This window comes from Triticum aestivum, chromosome 5A, assembly GCF_018294505.1.
Source record: "Triticum aestivum cultivar Chinese Spring chromosome 5A, IWGSC CS RefSeq v2.1, whole genome shotgun sequence".
Lineage (NCBI taxonomy): Eukaryota > Viridiplantae > Streptophyta > Magnoliopsida > Poales > Poaceae > Triticum > Triticum aestivum.
The window spans coordinates 547,293,595-547,309,994 of NC_057806.1; positions in this window are offsets into that span (position 1 = coordinate 547,293,595).

Sequence of the window (16,400 nt, forward strand, 5' to 3'; positions counted from 1 at the left end):
GTTCGGCCGGTGCCGCATCTCCAACCAGTTTCGTTGCTTCTTCGCGGGCGCCTCATGTAGTCCCAGCCACAACTCGCCGATCTTGCGCACCGTGATGGAGCAATTGTCGATGGAGCAACGAGAAGGACAGGTCGCCGCTTTTGGGAGGTGAGGTCGACGTGGATAACGGCCGCGACACTGGCGAGGCTGGTGTGGGCGCAGCCGCCAGATCGAAGAGACCAACACGATGTGGGCTAGGGGCGGCAGGCCTCGGCGGACCAGCAGCCGCGGCGGCAAGTGCGGCCGTGTGATCGGGCCGAGGAGGGCGGGCAGCGGCGGAGGGGGTCGAGCGGCAGAAAGGATGAGCGGCGGCTGAGGAGCGATGGGGAGAGGTGGGTTGGAGCTGACGCTAACCTACCCAGATCGATGTGGGCTTTTGCGAGGCTTGGCCCATATGCGTCTAGACGGGGCGAGCGAACAAGGGACGACGACGGCGAGCGACGTAAGAGGAGAAACGGAACGCTCCGTTTCTTTTAGATAGTAGAGAAAAATAATTGACATTTAAGGGAGAATGAGCATTTTTTTGTTTGATGCCAAAAGCCGGATGCTAAAATTTGACAAAGGCCAAATATTGGCTAGTGAGTCGTTACCAATTTTTTTGGCAACATTTGATTTTTTTTGTTTCAAATTTTGCTAATATGAGATGTTAGCATCAAACCAATCAGCCTAACTAATTGTATAGTTATAATTTTGGGACTGTAGTCACTGGAAAGTAATAACTACATTGCAATCAAAATAGAATATTAATAGTTACAACAATTTTGTTTTGAAAAGAAAGCCAACTGGCACTTCTATTTTATGTCGTGGCAGAGTTACATCATGAAAATACACGATGTAATAAGAATTCAGGAGTAACATCCACCCAAACATAGCTAGTTTTAGAATCATAACAAGTCCTAGCCAAGAAATGTGCCAGCCCATTCGCTTCCCTGGAACAAAAACTGGACGATATTGATGTAACACCATGAGCCAAGTGAAAGCAGTCCACAAGTAATGCTGAGCATGCTGGACATGTTTCACACCCAACGATTGAGGAAATATAGACAATTGGATAGATGGCGGTTGGATGGGTGAGATTTGTTGGATCTAAGCAACTCACTCTATTACATTAATAGACTAGTATAACGCCCGTGCGTTGCCACGGGCTCTTCAAAATTTATAATCAGTATCTTTCATTTATCATCCCCTCATATTAGGTGATTATGGGGTGCTCTAATTAGAAACACAACAATCAAATATTAGGAAATTTCACCGAACGAACAACAACGAATAATACGATATCTATCAAACGAATAAAATGAGGTCATATTTTTGGTCCGTCATGCATTTTTATTGAAAAGTGCCTATCCCTTTTAGAATCAACCCACTGTTTGCTCGCACGCAAAAAAAATACATCTCTAAAGTGGGGAACCGATCGGTGCCAAAAAGAACTCAAACTCCTATCCAATCTCGACTTCGTGCTCTTCCACTTCCATTGATAAAGATGGGACGTCAAGGGTTTCATCATGATGACCTCGAGCAGCCGCCGACATCCCTCCCCACATCTACCCCTACCCCCTGCTGCCGCTTGCACTGTCCTTGCTCCTCGAGGGAGCTAGGGACACAATGTTCTCTAGGATGGGCATGACCAGATCCACGAGGAGGCCACATTCTTCCATGGGAACCCAACCAAGCACACCACCCTCCGCAACCATCCAATCCCAGCCTAACAAAGTCAAGACCCGCCATCGATCCACAAATCAGGCTCGCCGCATCCAGGTTCACTGCAAGTCTGCGACGAGTCTGTAGTCGACATCTTGACTTTGGCTATCCCCACGGAAGAATCATCGGATCCTGCTTACTTTTACCATCACTTCGTCTCTTCCCAAGGCAGCGACACCACCCAGCCAATCACCACCACCGCTTGCGGCTTGCCTACATAAAATCATGAGAAATCCCCACGGCGGTGCTGTAAGATCACCTTGGCGACCTCGACAGTGACCGACTGGTCTAAGATCTAAGCTAGCCGCTCTTTGTAGAAACCAATAGAAGTAGGCATGTGACTCAGATTTGTTCTTTGGTGTGCATGCGTTTCTTGCTGCCCACCAGCTCTTGTCTACAACTCGCCTATCTCTGTACCAGCTCTTGGTCTACAACTCGCCTATCTCCATGCTCGAGACGACCAAGCTCGATGCGCAAGCCGCATACGTCTGCTAGAGCTATATCCAGGCCCTATGATTTTTGGATCACTGGCACTATGGGTGCCAGGACCGGAGTCGCCCTCATCCACCAAGTGGATCAAGGAGGCCCACCACCTAGACTCTACATCGCAACATTTTGTGTTTTCCTATAAAAAGTAAAGAACCTTCTCTAATAAACGTAAATATAACCTTTTGGTTTTATAGTCTCAACTTTCCTACACTCCAATACCAGAAGGATTTCTTGGTTTTATTTAATGACCTTCTTGAATGTCATTCACTTAGAAAGGTAGTAATACAATCTGTGATATTAAGGCAAATTATTAGTCATATTAAAGTGCAAAAGGCCCTATAGGAGTCAAAGCATGACTTTTATGGTTATACTGTAATTTGCAAGATCTGAGATTTATGCAAGTGTACAATTAGAGAAGAGCCAATTAAATAGATTTTCACATTCAGAATAGTACGATTAGCAGTAGCACTTCAATTTTTTCATGTTTGATCAGCTTGCTAGGTGGTTATCACTAAGCATGTTGGAACGATGAGCATAACCTAACTTAGTTCAGTACGTGTTGCTGCAAATTAGTTCAGTACGTACGAAGCTGTTGCTAATTTCAATGCCTGGCTGTTGCAAGTTTCTAATGAAAAAGTACTTCAGGTCAAAGGTCAGGGAATATACACTTTTGTTATCATGGTTGTTTCCTTATAGTGAACAACTTTGATCACCACTTCAGCAGCTACTATCTATAAGAAGACATTAGCTAAGTAGATACAGGCAAAGAAAGCATGTAGGCAAAACCAGAATTAAAAACATCCTTCTCAATGGAGCTCGTGCAGTTCGGAAGACCCTAATCATCGATGAGGGACCCCTCCGATGGTAGCATGGCGTGACAATTGCCGTCAATGACGACACCCAAAGTACCTTGCACAATCCATCGATCCAGTTCGGAACAATCAAGCACATACCTTGCAAAGTGATGTGGATCTGAAGCAGAGGTGGGAAGGTAAAGGCTCAGGTGAGGTGGAATGAGACGTTGATATAGACGTGCACGCATGAGAATAAGGCGGTGCCCAGGATGGATCTCCATCGGAGGAGGCCGGATCCGCTGGGGAGGAGGTCGCTGTAGTACCTGCCATCTGTGCGATGGATCACGGGGCTGGCAGGCAGGGGGAGGGGATAGGAGGGAGCGGGTGGGCTAGAGCGCAGATGGCGGGTGCCCCCGACGACGGCTGGGAAGGATGGTGGAGGAGGTGGATGAGGATGGCGGCGGCGGCGTCTGCGGTTGCGCCTCGTCCGCAGCCGTGCTGGTGGTGGTCGATGCGAGAGCCGGATGGCGTCGGCCAGAATCAGGCAGGGGCGACAAAGATTTAGAGGAGAGAGAGAATGGAGGCGATGAGCGATGGGAGGAAGGGCCACCGGCGATTGGGGTGGCCTCAGATCCGCCCTCCGTGGCCGCCTATTTCATGGGACGAACACCCGTGCTCACCGTCGGGCTCGCCTTCGGCCGCTGCCTCGCCGACATTCACGACGTAGAGCCCCTTCCTCCGATCCCATTTGCCAGGGAGGCAGCGCCATCCTTCATCGCAGAGAACGAGTCCACACTGAGATCCCAACCAGATCGTGATTGCGCCTCCCCAAACCGCAGCGGCACATCCCACTCCATCAACGACCAACCTATATGAGGCGGAGGGTCAGTGTAGGACGCGAGCGCCGTCACCATGGACGTGGGGGACGCCGTAGGTGGGAAGGAGGCGGCGACGGCGTCTGTGTCAGGAAGATCGCACGACGGCGGCGGCGTTTACTCGAGGGGATCGAGAGGAGCTGCGTTTGGTGCCGGGTGGGTTCTTTGGTGCGTGCGTGGGGCTGGAGATTGTGATAGGTGATCAGGTGAGGGCGTGCCATACCTGGATCGATAGCCTTACCATACCTGGTGGTAATTTAAATTTATTACCATATTCGATATTTCCCGAGTTATGGCCTTACCATACCTGGATTGATAGCCTTTGGGGTAATTTAAATTTATTACCATATAATTACCATATTCAAAATTTCCTGAGTTATGACCTTACCATACCTGGATTGATTTATTACTATACGTGGATTAATTATGATTTATTACTATATATTATTACTATACGTGGATAGCCTTACCATACCTGGTGGTAATTTAAATTTATTACCATATTCGATATTTCCCGAGTTATGGCCTTACCATACCTGGATTGATAGCCTTTGGGGTAATTTAAATTTATTACCATATAATTACCATATTCAAAATTTCCTGAGTTATGACCTTACCATACCTGGATTGATTTATTACTATATGTGGATTAATTATGATTGATTACCATAAATACGTTGGGTATTGCCGGTCAGACGAGAAAAGAGAAAAACCGGTGGGAGGGGCTGGTGGGAGGTGGGACGAAGAAAAACCGGTTGAAATAAACCGATTGAAAATAAACCGGTTGAAAATGGAGGGGACTATTCAACCAATTCGTCCATTAGGAGTAGAGATATAGATTGAGATATAAAGATAGTGAGTAGAGATGGATATAGAGATAGGGATGCGAGGACCGGGGAAGAATTCAGCCAATATACAACCAAGGCATGAGAGGGTAAACACAACACAACAACATGGTCATCACACCTAAAGCTAGCGATCAAGCGGAAACATACCAGTACATCATTGCCATGAGCGATACAGATGAACATGGAACTGTCAATTTATTAGCAGATACTATTACTCTACCCATAGCCTAGTACTTACTTATAACACATGGTACAGTGGCAATAGCGCTTGATCCCCTTGGCGGTGCAGTAGGCCGCCTTGACCCTCATGTCCGGGTTCTGGCTGGCGCACTCCTGCGCGCAGAGCCAGTCCATGCATATCAGGGAGAAGAATTGCTCTTGCTCGCATCTCTCTACGCGGAAAGAAACTCATGGATGGATGGATGGACACAATTAGCAGGAGATCTTTTTCCATGGAAAAGAGATGGAAAAGAGAAGGGCAAGGCAATCGAGTACCGGCTGCAAGAGCAGGGCTTGCTGCTACAAGGGTGAGCACGACGAGGAAGTAGAGAGCGTTTCTCCCCTCCATAGGTGCGTGTGTTTATTTTGAGAGGACGGAGTCGAATTGAATCTGGAACACAAGATTGATATTGCACTCTGCGAGACACACACAGTATAGGTAGAAGAGAGCGTATCCTCTATATCTATAACATTATACTCCCTAGTTTTCAAGAGCCCACATTGAATTAAGGTCACCAATGAAGATTGAGTCACCTAATTTTGACCGGGTCAACAGTTTCTCAAAGCTATCTCATTCAATTCTTTTATACTATACATCATGTTTCCTAATTTTTAAAGTCTCAGAACTAATTGAGGTCTTCAATGGTCTAGCTCGATTTTGACCGGGCCGACAATTTCTCAAGGACCCTCCCATTCAATTATTTTAATTCTCTATGTTACCATTTTGAAGCTCTTTCATTTAATTGATGTATTTAATTTTGGATTTGGTTTATGATTTTGACCGGGTCAACGAGTTTTCAAATCAATCAGCAGCAAACGGTCTATAAAAACATATCAATCCCACACACCCTCCCACCACCTAGGGAAAATAAGTGTCACCATGTGATACTAAAGCACCAATATAATACATGCAGTCACCAACGCAGAAATATCTCCATATAAATATAAGTTGGTTAGTGAATAACACTGAACCACACCACAAAAGGCCCATCAAATCACCGCATTATACATAGAAACAAAACACACTCCATCATCTCCCCACCCATCAAACTAAATACTCCATCCATTACAAAATATTACGGGTATTATATTTTTGGAAAGTCAAATTTCTTTAGCTTGGACCAAGTTCAGAGCAAAAAATATCGACATCCACAATGTTAAAAAAAGAGTATGAAAATCCATTTCATGATGAATCTATTAATACTGATTTGATATTATGAATTTTGATATATTTCTCCATAAATTTGATTAAACTTAAAAGGTTTGATTTAAAAAAATACACCTTATATTTTGAAACAGAGTGATTAATCACTTTAAGAAACACAACAACAACAACAACAACAACAACAACAACAACAACAACAACAATGATGCAGCAAAGCACACCTAACCCTTCTAGTATGGGGGAAAGAGAAATGATTAATCATAGCGCTTAAAAATCCAGCTAGACTTGAGAGAGGATCAATCATAGCTATTGAAAATCCAGTTGGACTAGTCTTTTTTATTGCATGGAATTAGTTTTTTTTAGCGGAACACCTGAACTTTATTACTGCATCACCCGAACTTTATTCCTTTTCTATTACATGGAATTAGTTTCCTTTCTAGATGAAGGCTTGCATGGAATTAACTATTCCTGAGGGTGTGGGCTTGGGCTCATTCTAAAGAAGAAGGAAAGTTTTTCTCCTCAGTCCAGTCGCTGGGCAGGCTCATTTCTGGCCCCCATTGCATGGGCTGAACAACTAGCGCTATCACATTTTATTTTATTTTCTTTTAAAAACTAACATTACCCCATGTCCTCATGTTCCCGTGGATGCTTTGCTCAAACACTGCCAAATCGGCCCTTCCTCCGTCATACCCTCCTATACATTCCAGATCTCCCGCCATCGCGCTACCACGGTCGACGTAACGTCAATCTGGGACAAGGAGGAGGGAGGCACACGCGTTGGAGTATGTCCGACGGCGTAGCCGGGCTGTTGGTGTAGGGGCAAGGGTTTGCCTAGCTGGGGTGCGACTAGTTCCGCGCGCTGCAAGCCCTACCATGGCTCGCCTGCAGGGTGCATGTATTGAGTCGGCCTAGTAACCGCGTCACATCAGCATGCTAATGTCATGTTATTTATTTTGTTTATTCTTTCAATTTTTGTTCACATTTTTTTCTTATATTTCAAAACATTCTAAATATACATATTACAAAAAACAATTTACATAAACCTTAAAAGCGTTGGTCTTGTATTCGAAAAATGTTCAACATGTATATAAATATTTTCTGATGTATATGAAATATGTACAATGTCCATGAAACAATGTATGTGACATTTAAAAAAAGGTTATACATTGTAAAAATATATTTGTTTAATTAAAAAATATGATTCGTTCATTAAAAGAATGTGTGTTACATTTTTAAAAATATTCACAAGTTTAAAAAATGTATCCATCACAATAAAAAAAACTTTGTACAATGCAAAAAAAAAGTTTGCATAGCTCACAAAAGATGCTTTTCTCATAAAAAACATTCCATTGTGTATTTAAAAAAATGACTAAAATGTATTCCAAAATGTTCAAAACACATTTTTAACAAATTTTAAACATGTATTTGAAAAATATGAAACATTTATATAAAAAAGACTGTTTTACATGTATATGAAAAAAATGTATAATGTGTATGAAAAAATAGACATCAATACATATATTAGAAAATTGTTTAATCATGTATTCTAAAAATGTTAAAGGTGTGTAAAAGATGGTCCTAATGCATACAAAAAAAATGTAGGCATGTGTCAAAAAAGGAAAAAAAAACCATAGAAACTCGGTGAAAACGAAGAAAGAAACAAAAACCCAAGAAAGCAACAAAGAAAATGAGGGAAAAAGAAACAAAAAATAGAAAGGAAAAAGGAAGAAAACTAAAGAAAAGACCAAAAAGGAAGAAAAAGAAAACCGAAAAAGGTAGGATAATAATGGTCAATTTGTCGTCGGTCATTAGGCCAAGTTGCCAGGTGTTAGTAAATTGAAAATGTCATGATGTGTCTAAATAGGTGCGGTTATCAGATATATCATAGGATGACATGGCAAAAACAACAACATATGGGTTGTGCAAATGAGGGCTAAAAAGTGTCATGGTGTATACAAAAACACCAACAACAAAATTACAATGAAATAACTAGGTAGGTAAAAAGTAGCATCAACATGGGGAGTGAAAAGAATCAATGCCTCCTCTCGCGTAAGCGTACGCGTAATGTCGGTCCGGGCCGCTTCATCCAACAATACCGCCGAACCAAAGTATGACATGCTGGTAAGCAGTATGACTTATATCGCCCACAACTTACTTGTGTTCTACTCGTGCATATAACATCACCACATAAAACCTAGGCTCGGATGCCACTGTTGGGGAACGTAGTAATTTCAAAAAAAATTCTACGCACATGCAAGATCATGGTGATGCATAGCAACGAGGGGAGAGTGTGATCTACGTACCCTTGTAGACCGACAGCGGAAGCGTTATGACAACGCGGTTGATGTAGTCGTACGTCTTCACGGCCCGACAAATCAAGCACCGAAACTACGACACCTCCGAGTTCTAGCACACATTCAGCTCGATGACGATCTCCGGACTCCGATCCAGCAAAGTGTCGGGGAAGAGTTTCGTCAGCACGACGGCGTGGTGACGATCTTGATGTACTACCGTCGTAGGGCTTCGCCTAAGCACCGCTACAATATTATCGAGGATTATGGTGGAAGGGGGCACTGCACACGGCTAAGAATATGATCACGTGGATCAACTTGTGTCTATGGGGTGCCCCCTGCCCCCGTATATAAAGGAGTGGAGGAGGAGAGGGCCGACCCTCTCTATGGCGCGCCCTAGGGGAGTCCTACTCCCACCGGGAGTAGGATTCCCCCTTTTCCTAGTCCAACTAGGAGTCCTTCCATGTAGTAGCAGTAGGAGTCAAGGCAAGGGAAAAGAGAAGAGAAGGAAGGAGGGGGCGCAACCCTTCCCCCTAGTCCAATTCGGACTAGGCCTTGGGCGGGCGCACAACCTCTCCTATCTCTTTCCCTAAACCCCAATAAGGCCCATATACTCCCCGGTGAATTCCCGTAACTCTCCGGTACTCCGAAAAATACTCGAATCACTCGGAACACTTCCGATGTCCAAACATAGGCTTCCAATATATCAATCTTTATGTCTCGACCATTTCGAGACTCCTCGTCATGTCCGTGATCACATCCGGGACTCCAAACAACCTTCGGTACATCAAAATGCATAAACTCATAATAACTGTCATCGTAACGTTAAGCGTGCGGACCCTACAGTTCGAGAACAATGTAGACATGACCGAGACACGTCTCCGGTCAATAAATAATAGCGGGACCTGGATGCCCATATTGGCTCCTACATATCCTACGAAGATCTTTATCGGTCAGACCGCATAACAACATACGTTGTTCCCTTTGTCATCGGTATGTTACTTGCCCGAGATTCGATCGTCGGTATCCAATACCTAGTTCAATCTCGTTACTGGCAAGTCTCTTTACTCGTTCCGTAATACATCATCCCGCAACTAACTCATTAGTTGCAATGCTTGCAAGGCTTATGTGATGTGCATTACCGAGAGGGCCCAGAGATACCTCTCCGACATTCGGAGTGACAAATCCTAATCTCGAAATACTCCAACCCAGCATCTACCATTGGAGACACCTGTAGAGCTCCTTTATAATCACCCATTTACGTTGTGACGTTTGGTAGCACACAAAGTGTTCCTCCGGCAAACGGGAGTTGCATAATCTCATAGTCATAGGAACATGTATAAGTCATGAAGAAAGCAATAGCAACATACTAAACGATCGGGTGCTAAGCTAATGGAATGGGTCATGTCAATCAGATCATTCAACTAATGATGTGATCCCGTTAATCAAATAACAACTCTTTGTCCATGGTTAGGAAACATAACCATCTTTGATTAACGAGCTAGTCAAGTAGAGGCATACTAGTGACACTCTGTTTGTCTATGTATTCACACATGTATTATGTTTCCGGTTAATACAATTCTAGCATGAATAATAAACATTTATCATGATATAAGGAAATAAATAATAACTTTATTATTGCCTCTAGGGCATATTTCCTTTAGTCTCCCACTTGCACTAGAGTCAATAATCTAGTTCACATCGCCATGTGATTTAAGAGCAATAGTTCACATCACCATGTGATTAACACCCATAGTTCACATCGTCATGTGACCAACACTCAAAGGGTTTACTAGAGTCAGTAATCTAGTTCACATTGCTATGTGATTAACACCCAAAAGTGATCGTGTTTTTCTTGTGAGAGAATTTTAGTCAACGGGTCTGCCACATTCAGATCCACATGTATTTTGCAAATTTCTATGTCAACAATGCTCTGCATGGAGCTACTCTAGCTAATTGCTCCCACTTTCAATATGTATCTAGACCGAGACTTGGAGTCATCTAGATTAGTGTTAAAAACTTGCATCGACGTAACCCTTTACGACGAACCTTTTTGTCACGTCCATAATCGAGAAACATACCCCTATTTCACTAAGGATAATTCTGACCGCTGTCCAGTGATCTACTCCTAGATCACTATTGTACTCCCTTGCCAAATCAGTGCAGGGTATATAATAGATCTGGTATACAGCATGACATACTTTATAGAACCTATGGCCAAGGCATAGGGAATGACTTTCATTCTCTTTCTATCTTCTGCCGTGGTCGGGCTTTGAGTCTTACTCAACTTCACACCTTGTAATACAGGCAAGAACTCTTTCTTTGACTGCTCCATTTTGAACTACTTCAAAATCTTGTCAAGGTATGTACTTATTGAAAAAACTTATCAAGCGTCTTGATCTATCTCTATAGATCTTGAAGCTCAATATGTAAGCAGCTTCACCGAAGTCTTTCTTTGAAAAACTCCTTTCAAACACTCCTTTATGCTTTACAGAATAATTCTACATTATTTCCGATCAACAATATGTCATTCACATACACTCATCAGAAATGTTGTAGTGCTCCCACTCACTTTCTTGTAAATACAGGCTTCATCGCAAGTCTGTATAAAACTATATGCTTTGATCAACTCATCAAAACGTATATTCCAACTCCGAGATGCTTGCACTAGTCCATAGATGGATCGCTGGAGCTTGCACATTTTGTTAGCACCTTTCGGATTGACAAAACCTTCTGGTTGCATCGTATACAACTCTTCTTTAATAAATTAATTAAGAAATGCAGTTTTGTTTATCCATTTGCCAGATTTCATAAAATGCGGCAATTACTAACATGATTCTGACAGACTCTAGCATAGATACGAGTGAGAAACTCTCATCGTAGTCAACACCTTGAACTTGTCGAAAACCTTTTGCGACAATTCTAGCTTTGTAGATAGGAACACTACTATCAGCGTCCGTCTTCCTCTTGAAGATCCATTTATTCTCAATTGCTTGCCGATCATCGGGCAAGTCAACCAAAGTTGAAACTTTGTTCTCACACATGGATCATATCTCAGATTTCATGGCCTCAAACCATTTCGGAATTTGGGCTCATCATCGCTTCCTCATAGTTCGCAAGTTCGTCATGGTCTAGTAACATGACTTCCAGAACAGGATTACCGTACCATGCTGGTGCGGATCTCACTCTGGTTTACCTACGAGATTCGGTAGTAACTTGATCTGAAGTTACATGATCATCATCATTAGCTTCCTCACTAATTGGTGTAGTAGTCACAAGAACAGATTTTTGTGATGAACTACTTTCCAATAAGGGAGAAGGTACAATTACCTTATCAAGTTTTCTACTTTCCTCCCACTCACTTCTTTCGAGAGAAACTCCTTCTCTAGAAAGTATCCATTCTCAGCAACGAATGTCTTGCCTTTGGATCTGTGATAGAAGGTGTACCCAACTGTTTCCTTTGGGTATCCTATGAAGACGCACTTCTCCGATTTGGGTTTGAGCTTATCAGGTTGAAACTTTTTCACATAAGCATTGCAACCTCAAACTTTTAAGAAACGACAGCTTAGGTTTCTTGCCAAACCATAGTTCACACGGTGTCGTCTCAACGGATTTAGATGGTGCCCTATTTAACGTGAATGCAGCTATTCTAATGCATAACCCCAAAACGATAGTGGTAGATCGGTAAGATACATCATAGATTGCACTATATCCAATAAAGTACGGTTATGACGTTCGGACACACCATTATGCTGTGGTGTTCCAGGTGGCGTGAGTAGTGAAACTATTTCACATTGTTTTAACTGAAGACCAAACTCGTAACTCAAATATTTTACCTCTGCGATCATATCGTAGAAACTTTTATTTTCTTGTCACGATGATTTTCCACTTCACTCTGAAATTCTTTGAACTGTTCAAGTGTTTCAGACTTATGTTTCATCAAGTAGATATCCCCATATCTGCTCAAATCATCTTGTGAAGGTCAGAAAATAATGATACCTGCTGTAAGCCTTAATATTCATCGGACCACATACATCAGTATGTATGATTTCCAACAAATCTGTTGTTTGCTTCATTGTTCCGGAGAACGGCGTTTTAGTCATCTTGCCCATAAGGCATGGTTCACAAGCATCAAGTGATTCATAATCAAGTGATTCCAAAATCCCATCAGCATGGAGTTTCTTCATGCGCTTTACACCAATATGACCTAAACGACAGTGCCACAAATAAGTTGCACTGTCATTATTAACTTCGCATCTTTTGGTTTCAATATTATGAATATGTGTATTATTAAGATCGAGATCCAATGAACTATTTTCATTGGGTGTGTAATCATATAAGGTTTTATTCATGTAAACAGAACAATAATTTATTCTTTTACTTAAATGAATAACCGTATTAAAATAAACATGATCGAATCATATTCATGCTCAACGCAAACACCAAATAACACTTATTTAGGTTCAACACTAATCCCGAAAGTATAGGGAGTGTGCGATGATGATCATATCAATCTTGGAACCACTTCCAACACACATCGTCACTTCACCCTTAACTAGTCTCTGTTCATTCTGCAACTCCCATTTCGAGTTACTGCTCTTAGCAACTGAACTAGCATCAAATACTGAGGGGTTGCTATAAACACTAGTAAAGTACACATGAATAACATGTATATCAAATATACTTATGTTCACTTTGCCATCCTTCTTATCCGCCAATCACTTGGGGTAGTTCCGCTTCCAGTGACCAGTCCCTTTGCAGCAGAAGCACTTAGTCCCAGGCTTAGGATCAGACTTGGGCTTCTTCACTTGAGCAGCAACTTTCTTGCCGTTCTTCTTGAAGTTCCCCTTCTTCCCTTTGCCCTTTTCTTGAAACTAGTGGTCTTGTCAACCATCAACACTTGATGTTTTTCTTGATTCCTACCTTCATTGATTTCATCATCACGAAGTGCTTGGGAGTTGTATCCGTTATCCCTTGCATATTATAGTTCATCATGAAGTTCTACTAACTTGGTGATGGTGATTAGAGAATTCTGTCAATCACTATCTTATCTGGAAGATTAACTCCCACTTGATTCAAGCGATTGTAGTACCCAGACAATCTGAGCACATGCTCACTAGTTGAGCGATTCTCCTCCATCTTTTAGCTATAGAACTTGTTGGAGACTTCATATCTCTCAACTCGGGTATTTGCTTGAAATATTAACTTCAACTCCTGGAACATCTTATATGGTCCATGACGTTCAAAACGTCTTTGAAGTCCCGATTCTAAGCCATTAAGCATGGTGCACTAAACTATCAAGTAGTCATCATATTGAGCTAGCCAAACGTTCATAACATCTGCATTTGCTCCTGCAATAGGTCTGTCACCTAGCGGTGCATCAAGGACATAATTCTTCTGTGCAGCAATGAGGATAAACCTCAGATCACGGATCCAATCCGCATCATTGCTACTAACATCTTTCAACACAATTTTCTCTAGGAACATATCAAACAAACACAGGGAAGCAACAACGCGAGCTATTGATCTACAACATAATTTGCAAAATACTACCAGGACTAAGTTCATGATAAATTTAAGTTCAATTAATCATATTACTTAAGAACTCCCACTTAGATAGATATCCCTCTAATCCTCTAAGTGATCACGTGATCCAAATCAACTAAACCATAACCGATCATCACGTGAGATGGAGTAGTTTTCAATGGTGAACATCGTTATGTTGATCATATCTACTATATGATTCACGCTCGACCTTTCGGTCTCCGTGTTCCAAGGCCATATCTGCATATGCTAGGCTCGTCAAGTTTAACCTGAGTATTCTGCGTGTGCAAAACTGGCTTGCACCCGTTGTAGATGGACGTAGAGCTTATCACACCCGATCATCACGTGGTGTCTGGGCACGACGAACTTTGGCAACAGTGCATACTCAGGGAGAACACTTCTTGATAATTTTAGTGAGAGATCATCTTATAATGCTACCGTCAATCAAAGCAAGATAAGATGCATGAAAAGATAAACATCACATGCAATCAATATAAGTGATATGATATGGCCATCATCATCTTGTGCTTGTGATCTCCATCTCCGAAGCACCGTCATGATCGCCATCGTCACCGGCGCGACACCTTGATCTCCATCGTAGCATCGTTGTCGTCTCGCCAATCTTATGCTTCCACGACTATCGCTACCGCTTAGTGATAAAGTAAAGCATTACATCGCGATTGCATTGCATACAATAAAGCGACAACCATATGGCTCCTGCCAGTTGCCGATAACTCGGTTACAAAACATGATCATCTCATACAATAAAATCAACATCATGCCTTGACCATATCACATCACAACATGCCCTGCAAAAACAAGTTAGACGTCCTCTACTTTGTTGTTGCAAGTTTTACGTGGCTGCTACGGGCTTAAGCAAGAACCAATCTCACCTATGCATCAAAACCACAACGATAGTTTGTCAAGTAGACTCCGTTTTAACCTTCTCAAGGACCGGGCGTAGCCACACTCGGTTCAACTAAAGTTGGAGAGACAGTCGCCCGCAAGCCATCTATGTGCAAAGCACGTCGAGGGAACCGGTCTCGCGTAAGCGTACGCGTAATGTTGGTCCAGGTCGTCTCGTCCAACAATACCGCTGAACCAAAGTATGACATGCTGGTAGGCAGTATGACTTATATCGCCCACAACTCACTTGTGTTCTGCTCGTGCAAATAACATCAAACCATAAAACCTAGATTCTGATACCACTGTTGGGGAACGTAGTAATTTCAAAAAAATTCCTACGCACACGCAAGATCATGGTGATGCATAGCAACGAGAGGGAAGAGTGCGACTGCGGAAGTGATCACACAACGTAGAGGAAGTAGTCGTACGTCTTCCCGATCCGACCGATCCAAGCACCGTTACCCCGGCACCTCCGAGTTCTTAGCACACGTACAGCTCGATGACGATCCTCGGGCTCCGATCTAGCAAAGCGTCGAGGAAGAGTTCCGTCAGCACGACGGCGTGGTGACGATCTTGATGTTCTACCGACGCAGGGCTTCGCCTAAGCACTACAACGATATGACCGAGGTGGAATATGGTGGCAGGGGGCACCGCACACGGCTAAGGAACGATCACCAAGGATCAACTTGTGTGTCTAGAGGTGCCCCCTGCCTCCGTATATAAAGGAGCCAAGGGGGAGGGGGGCACCGGCCAGGAGGAGGGCGCAGGAGGAGTCCTACTCCTACCGGGAGTAGGACTCCCCCTCCCAATCCTATTCCTAATAGGTTTCCCAAAGGGGGAAAGAGAGGGAGGGGGGCCGGCCACCTCTCCTAGTCCTAATAGGACTAGGGGAAGGGGGGCGCGCGGCCACCTATGGGCTGCCCCTTTTCTCCTTTCCACTAAAGCCCATTAAGGCCCATATGGTTCCCGGGGGGTTCCGGTAACCTCCCGGTACTCCGGTAAAATCCCGATTTCACCCGGAACACTTCCGATGTTCAAACATAGGCTTCCAATATATCAATCTTTATGTCTCGACCATTTCGAGACTCCTCGTCATGTCCGTGATCACATCCGGGACTCCGAACAACCTTTGGTACATCAAAATGCATAAACTCATAATAACTGTCATCGTAACGTTAAGCGTGCGGACCCTACGGTTCGAGAACAATGTAGACATGACCGAGACACGTCTCCAGTCAATAACCAATAGCGGGACCTGGATGCCCATATTGGCTCCTACATATTCTACGAAGATCTTTATCGGTCAGACCGCATAACAACATACGTTGTTCCCTTTGTCATCGGTATGTTACTTGCCCGAGATTCGATCGTCGGTATCCAATACCTAGTTCAATCTCGTTACTGGCAAGTCTCTTTACTCATTCCGTAATACATCATCCTGCAACTAACTCATTAGTTGCAATGCTTGCAAGGCTTATGTGATGTGCATTACCGAGAGGGCCCAGAGATACCTCTCCGACATTCGGAGT